The sequence below is a fragment of the Pseudophryne corroboree genome, chromosome 1, assembly GCF_028390025.1.
Source record: "Pseudophryne corroboree isolate aPseCor3 chromosome 1, aPseCor3.hap2, whole genome shotgun sequence".
Taxonomy (NCBI): domain Eukaryota; kingdom Metazoa; phylum Chordata; class Amphibia; order Anura; family Myobatrachidae; genus Pseudophryne; species Pseudophryne corroboree.
In genome coordinates this window covers 100,255,397-100,262,037 of record NC_086444.1, presented here as the reverse complement: position 1 = coordinate 100,262,037, position 6,641 = coordinate 100,255,397, and positions in this window count along the sequence as shown.

Here is a 6,641-nt window from a genome sequence, read left to right as displayed (position 1 = left end):
TGCCCGCTCATAGACATGGGCCTGTACTTAGAGTTTCTTTTTGCTCTTCTTCTCATCTTTTCTTTACTGTCCCTCTCTTTGCCCTGCAGTTGGCCACATCAGTGGTTGCTCACTATATTCCGCATGGGTGATTATTACCCACCATGACTCTGAAATTGCTCTCTATGAATGTCAATGGCCTCAACTCCCCGACAAAGCGTTCCATGGCGTTCCACTTTTTTGCCAGACACAAACCAGATATAGTCTTTCTCCAAGAGACACACTTTAAGTCCCCCCATCCTTCCTTAAACAGTAAAAAATATCCCCACACTTTTCACTCTACTATGTCAGCCAAACGCAGGGGAACTGCTATACTACTTCACAAAGATCTTCCTATAGTCATAAATGACTCTTATCACGACGATAAGGGTAGATTTGTAATACTCTCGGGCACCCTCAATCAGCAATCTATCACTCTGGCGTCCATATATGCCCCAAGCATGCAGCAGGGTTCCTTTTTTGGGACCTTCTCCGACCAGCTCGCTAAATTCCCGAACTCCAAAATTATAATTGCAGGGGATTGTAATGTAACTCTTGACCCTCAATTTGATAGGTCTCGTCCGGTTATAGGGACATCCTCTCACATGAGATTGTCTAAGCTTCTGCGAAACTGTATCTCCTCTCACAACTTGTACGATTGCTGGAGGACTTTGTATCCCTCTGCCAGAGGCTTCACACACTACTCACCCCCACACGATCTCTACACCCGCATAGACTACATCTTTGTGGACCGTGATTCCACTCAGTATCTCCGCGGGGCACAAGTAATCCCCACTACTTGGTCAGATCACTACGCCCTTATCTTGGACGTTACTGTCCCTCATACTCTCTCGTCCCCTCGGACATGGCGTTTGCAGGAGTCTCTTCTCCTTAAACCCTCTAACATTATTGACATCACCGCCATGATTCAGACTTACTGTGCTGAAAATAGCTCTCCGGTTATATCTCCTGCAGTGCTATGGGAGGCTCATAAGGCAACGCTTCGTGGCCACCTTATCAATCTTGCCTCAGCACACAAGAAGATAGAGACTAAACGTATTCACGACTTGGAAACGGAACTAACTTCTCTAACCCTTCTTCACCAGCGCTTTCCGAAAAAGCGTCTTTACACTAAGATCCTCTCACTTAAGGGACAGCTGTCACAAATTCTCATGAAAAAAACGGTTAAATCTCTCCTATGGATCCGCCAGAAATTCTATGAAAAATCAGATAGAGCTGACACCTTGTTGGCTCGTCGCCTCCGAGCTAAAAGGACACAAAACCGCATACTCGCTCTGAAATGCTCTGACGGAACCGTGACCTGTGACCCCAAAATTATGGCCTCGCAATTTCATGATTATTATGAATCACTCTACAACTTACCCCCACTTACTACTATTGATTCATCTCACATCTCCAACATCCAACATTACCTCACCACATGTCACTTACCAAAACTTTCTGCTTCAGACTTAGAAACGCTTAACGCCCCTATCTCCAACGAGGAAATTCTGGTCACAATTTCCCAATTGCGCAGTTCCTCTGCCCCAGGTCCCGATGGCTATACGGCCATCTATTACAAAAAATTTGCGCACCCACTCCTCCCCATGCTTCACTTGTTATTCAACTCTTTACTGGAACTAGGCTCCCTGGATGCAGCAACCACCAGGGCTAACATTATCGTTATACCCAAACCTGACCGTGACCTGCTTGAAATGACTAATTATAGACCCATCTCATTGTTAAATACAGACCTTAAATTATTCGCCAAAATTCTTGCGAATAGATTAGCTCCATTTCTACCGACCCTAATACATCCAGACCAAGTCGGCTTTATACCTAATCGACAGGCGGCGGACAATACTCGCCGGCTTATCAACCTTATACATCTCTCTCAACGGGAGTCCCTTCCGACCCTGGTGGTGGCTCTGGATGCAGAGAAAGCCTTTGATAGGGTAGCATGGCCCTTTATTCGCCAAACTTTGGAGAACATGGGCGTGCATGGAGCCTTTTATAATGCTGTCACCTCACTTTACTATAATCCCTCAGCCTCCATCCTCGTCAACGGCCTGGCTTCCCCTTCACTCTCTATTAGAAATGGCACCCGGCAGGGCTGCCCACTTTCTCCATTGCTATTCGCTCTGGTGATGGAGCCGTTAGCAGCCAAAATCAGGTTGAATACCAACATCTCGGGCATTAAGGTGGGAAATCATGACTTCAAGATAGCGCTATATGCGGATGACGTCATCCTTACCTTAACTGACCCACATATATCTCTACAACACCTGTTTGAGGAGATTCAATCTTATAGCTGTCTATCTAATTACAAACTCAACGCTAACAAAACAGAAATCCTAGATATACATGTGACTCCCCGGGATCTACGCCTCCTTCAATCCTCTTACCCGTTTAAATGGCAACACACTAAAATTAAGTATCTAGGAATCTACCTAACAAAGTCTCACGCATCATTATACACGGCAAACTTCCCGCGTCTATTCGCTTCTATACGTACTGACCTTGGGGGCTGGAATAAATTCTTTATCTCTTGGCTTGGGCGTATAGCTGCTATCAAAATGAATATACTCCCACGCTTGCTATATCTTTGGCAGACCCTCCCTATCCATATACCGACCAAAATATTAAAGAATCTGCAAAGGGATCTCTCGATCTTCATCTGGGCTGGAAAGAAACCCAGAGTCAAGATACGAATACTTCAGCAACATCGAGACTCAGGGGGCCTCGGTATGCCGGATTTGAACAACTATTATCGTGCCACACATTTGGCCTCCTGTGCACTATGGCACTCACCTCCTGAACAGAGATTATGGACTCTCTTGGAAGCTCAAGTAATAAATGTATACTCTCCTTCAACCCTGTTATGGTGCAAGCCCCGCTACCGCCCGGCCTCGTCTCTCTTGTTACCGACGATGCGCTTTGCACTATCAGTGTGGGATCAATGCACCCGCTACTATCGTCTTCGTTCCTATAATCCGTTGCTGACCCCCCTGTGGAACAACTCCAAGTTCCCCCCTGGCATCAACCACCTTGCTTTTAAACACTGGACATCTCACAATGTCCTCTTCTTGATCGACCTGGCACCCCTTTCCTCATTCCCCTTGTTTGCGGACCTGCAATCACGATTCTCTCTTCCTCACTCATCCTTCTATCAATTCCTACAAATTCGTCACCTTTACTCTACTCTAAGACACACTGCTCACCCTTCACCCAAAACTGCATTTGAATCTTTATGTTGTGGGCAACGTTCTACAAAAGGTTTGCTATCTGCCATTTACCAAATCTTGCTATCACACAATTCCCCTGCAAAAGAGTCTCATGAAATAGCATGGGAAAGGGATATGGGGGAGGCTTTGACGATAGAAGAGTGGGCTGACATCAGACAAGAAATCGCTAAGAGCTCCTTATCGGTTCGTATCAAAGAAAATTCTTATAAAATTTATTACCGATGGTACCTTGTGCCGTCTAGACTTCAGGCTATTTATCCGTCCTGCTCTGACAGATGTTGGAGACTTTGTGGACAGAGGGGGACCATGCTGCATGTTTGGTGGTCCTGTGGGATTGCCCGGCGCTACTGGCGACAAATTCATAAACTAATACTGGAAATCACTGATGTGGTCGTTCCAGTCTCCCCATCTTACTCTCTACTTTCACGACCAATCCTAGACACACCAAGCCACCTACTAAAACTAATTAAAACACATCCTAAATACAGCCAAATGCCAAATAGCAGCAAATTGGAAGTCCACCTCACCACCTACTCTTCCCGCCACTGTTAATGCTATATGGACCACATATAAGCTAGAACGCATCACGGCTGCCCTACATGACACCTCAGTCAGTTTTATACACACTTGGACGCCATGGACAACGCATTTCAAAGCTGAATTGCCATTGACAACCATCTGATCCGCTCTCTATACGGATGGCAGACATCGATCTAGTGACCAGCCCTGTGTGGCCGACGCTCCCAACCCCCCTACCCCTCTTTATTTTATCTTGCTCTTACTCTTTTTCCTTCTTCTAGCGTTTTGCTCTTTCCGTAACTATATTGAAATTCCCACTTACTTTCTTTGTTATTCGATAAACAGGATCATCACGACCTGTGCTGTTAGAAAGTGTTCATAGCGGTTTCTATCTTCTATACTGCCTCAATATGTTACACACTCTGTAATGATCTAAAAATGTTGTCTAACGCTTATGCCTTTGTGATTCTTAATGCATAAACCAATAAAACTTATTTTCAAAAAAAAAAAAAAAAGCACACAACTGGGCAAAGCCATGCTGCACTGCAAGTTGGGCAGATGTAACATGTGCAGAGAGATTAGATTTGGGTGGAGTGTGTTCAAACTGAAATTTAAATTTTGGTGTAAAAATAAAGCAGCCAGTATTTATCCTACACAGAAACAATATAACCCACCCAAGTCTAAGGGGTCTATTTACTAAGCCTTGGAGAGGGATAAACTGGACGGAGATATACTCCCAGCCAATCAGCTCCTAACTAAAAATGTCACAGGCTGTGTTTGAAAAATGACAGGAGCTGGTTGGCTGGTACTTTATCTCCATCCAGTTTACCTCTGTCCAAGGCTTAGTAAATATAAACCATGATCTCTCTGCACATGTTACATCAGCCTCACCTGCAGTGCAACATGGTTTTGCACAGTTGCTTGCTTTTTTGGTTTGCTAACAGACCTGAATAACCCCATTGTCTTTTACAACTATATGTTTGCATTTTTCCCTGCAAGCTTTTTATGCTAACCATCGCAAAGGTTACCATGGGAGATGTCCTGAATGTAACATTTGCACAATTCCGGTGACATGTATACGAGCATGCCTCCACAAATTCTCCAGAGAAAACTTTAGAAAGACTGTTATCCGAATACAAAACGGGACCATACAGAAATGTGCTAGTAAACGAAGAATACTTATATTGTACTAAACCATACACTGTCATAGATGGGGTGGCTTATATGAAACAGTAAAATGAAAAGTAAAAATGAAGAAATCCATTTATCCAATCCTTTTTTATATATATAAACTCTTCAACTCCTGTAACAATTAACATAAGACAAATACAGTATGTTCATGCATTAAGGAGAGCCAGAGGAAAAGATGGTTTCAGTAACCCATAGAATATAGGAATGTATTTTAGGAATAGTAGGAATGTACTATTCATTACATCGGGGTAGTTAGATGGTTGTAAAGTTGCAGCAAAGTCCAGCTACATATTGTAAATGTATACAGATAAGATAAAGGCGGCTTATTTGCAAATCCCACACCTTAAAGTTCCGGAGACTGGACTGAGCACTGAGGGGCAGGAGAGGTGCGTGCGGGTAGCAATTGATTTACCGACGGACACAATACCAATGGTCATAGGGGCTAATCAGACCTGATCGCTAGGGTGCGTTTTTTGCATCCCTGAGATCAGGTAGTTGCCGCCTACAGGGGGAGGGGGGAATCGCTGTGCAGGGGTGCGATCGCATGTGCAGGAGAGCTATGTGCAGTTTCTGGTCCGCCCAGGACTTACTCTTCCAGTGCGATGATCAGGGCCGGAGCTGACGTCAGAAACCCTCCGTTCAAACGCCTGGTCCCTCCTGCATTTCTCTGGACACACCTTAAAAACGGTCAGTTGCCCCTCACAAACAGCCTCTTCCTGTCAGTCACCTTGCGATCGCCCGTGCAAGCGCTTTTCTCGCACATCCCGTCGCTGTCCGCCGATCCATGTCGTTGTGCATATGCATTCGCAGTTCAGACCTGATCGCAGGCTGTACGAAGACGCAGCCTAGCAATCAGGTCTGAATTAGCCCCATAATCCCTACAGACATTGACTGACAGTCACAATACTGACACGGTCAAAATACAAACATTCATTAAACCGACATGTTCAAAATGCCGATATAGTCAGAATACCGACATTTGAAATGCTGACATGTCAAAATGGCAACGTGCATTTTTTGCCCCAAAACAGAGTTTTTTATACTTTGCCATCCCAGTGGATCTGGAGGGGGAATATAATAGTGTGCCCGAAGCATGGCGAGCGCAGCGAGTCATGCGAGGGGACGCGGTACACTTACACAGTGTCCATGTCAACCTATGTCGACATCGACAGAAACCCCCCCAGAAAAACTCAAGTCGATATTTTGAAATGTCGGCATTCTGACTATGTCTTCATTTTGACCATGTCGGCATAATGAATGTCGGTATCTTGACCGTGTCTGTATTTTGACTGTTGGTCAATGGCTGTCGGGATTATGACCGTCGGTATAGTGTCCATAGGTAAATCATACTGAACCCGCACACGCTGCGCTCTCCTCCCCTCACGCACAGCAGAGCAGCAGCTGCAAGCATGGCGTTCGGGTCGACGGTACTGCGTACCAGCTGGCAATTTCTTAGCGGTACGCAGTACCGTCATACTTGCAGCACTGAATAGTACTCAAGACACTTAACAGAATCAACATTGGCCCTCATTCCGAGTTGTTCGCTCGCTATCTGCTTTTAGCAGCTTTGCACACGCTAAGCCGCCGCCTACTGGGAGTGAATCTTAGCATAGTAAAATTGCGAATGAAAGATTCTCAAAATTGTGATTACACACTTCTTAGCAGTTT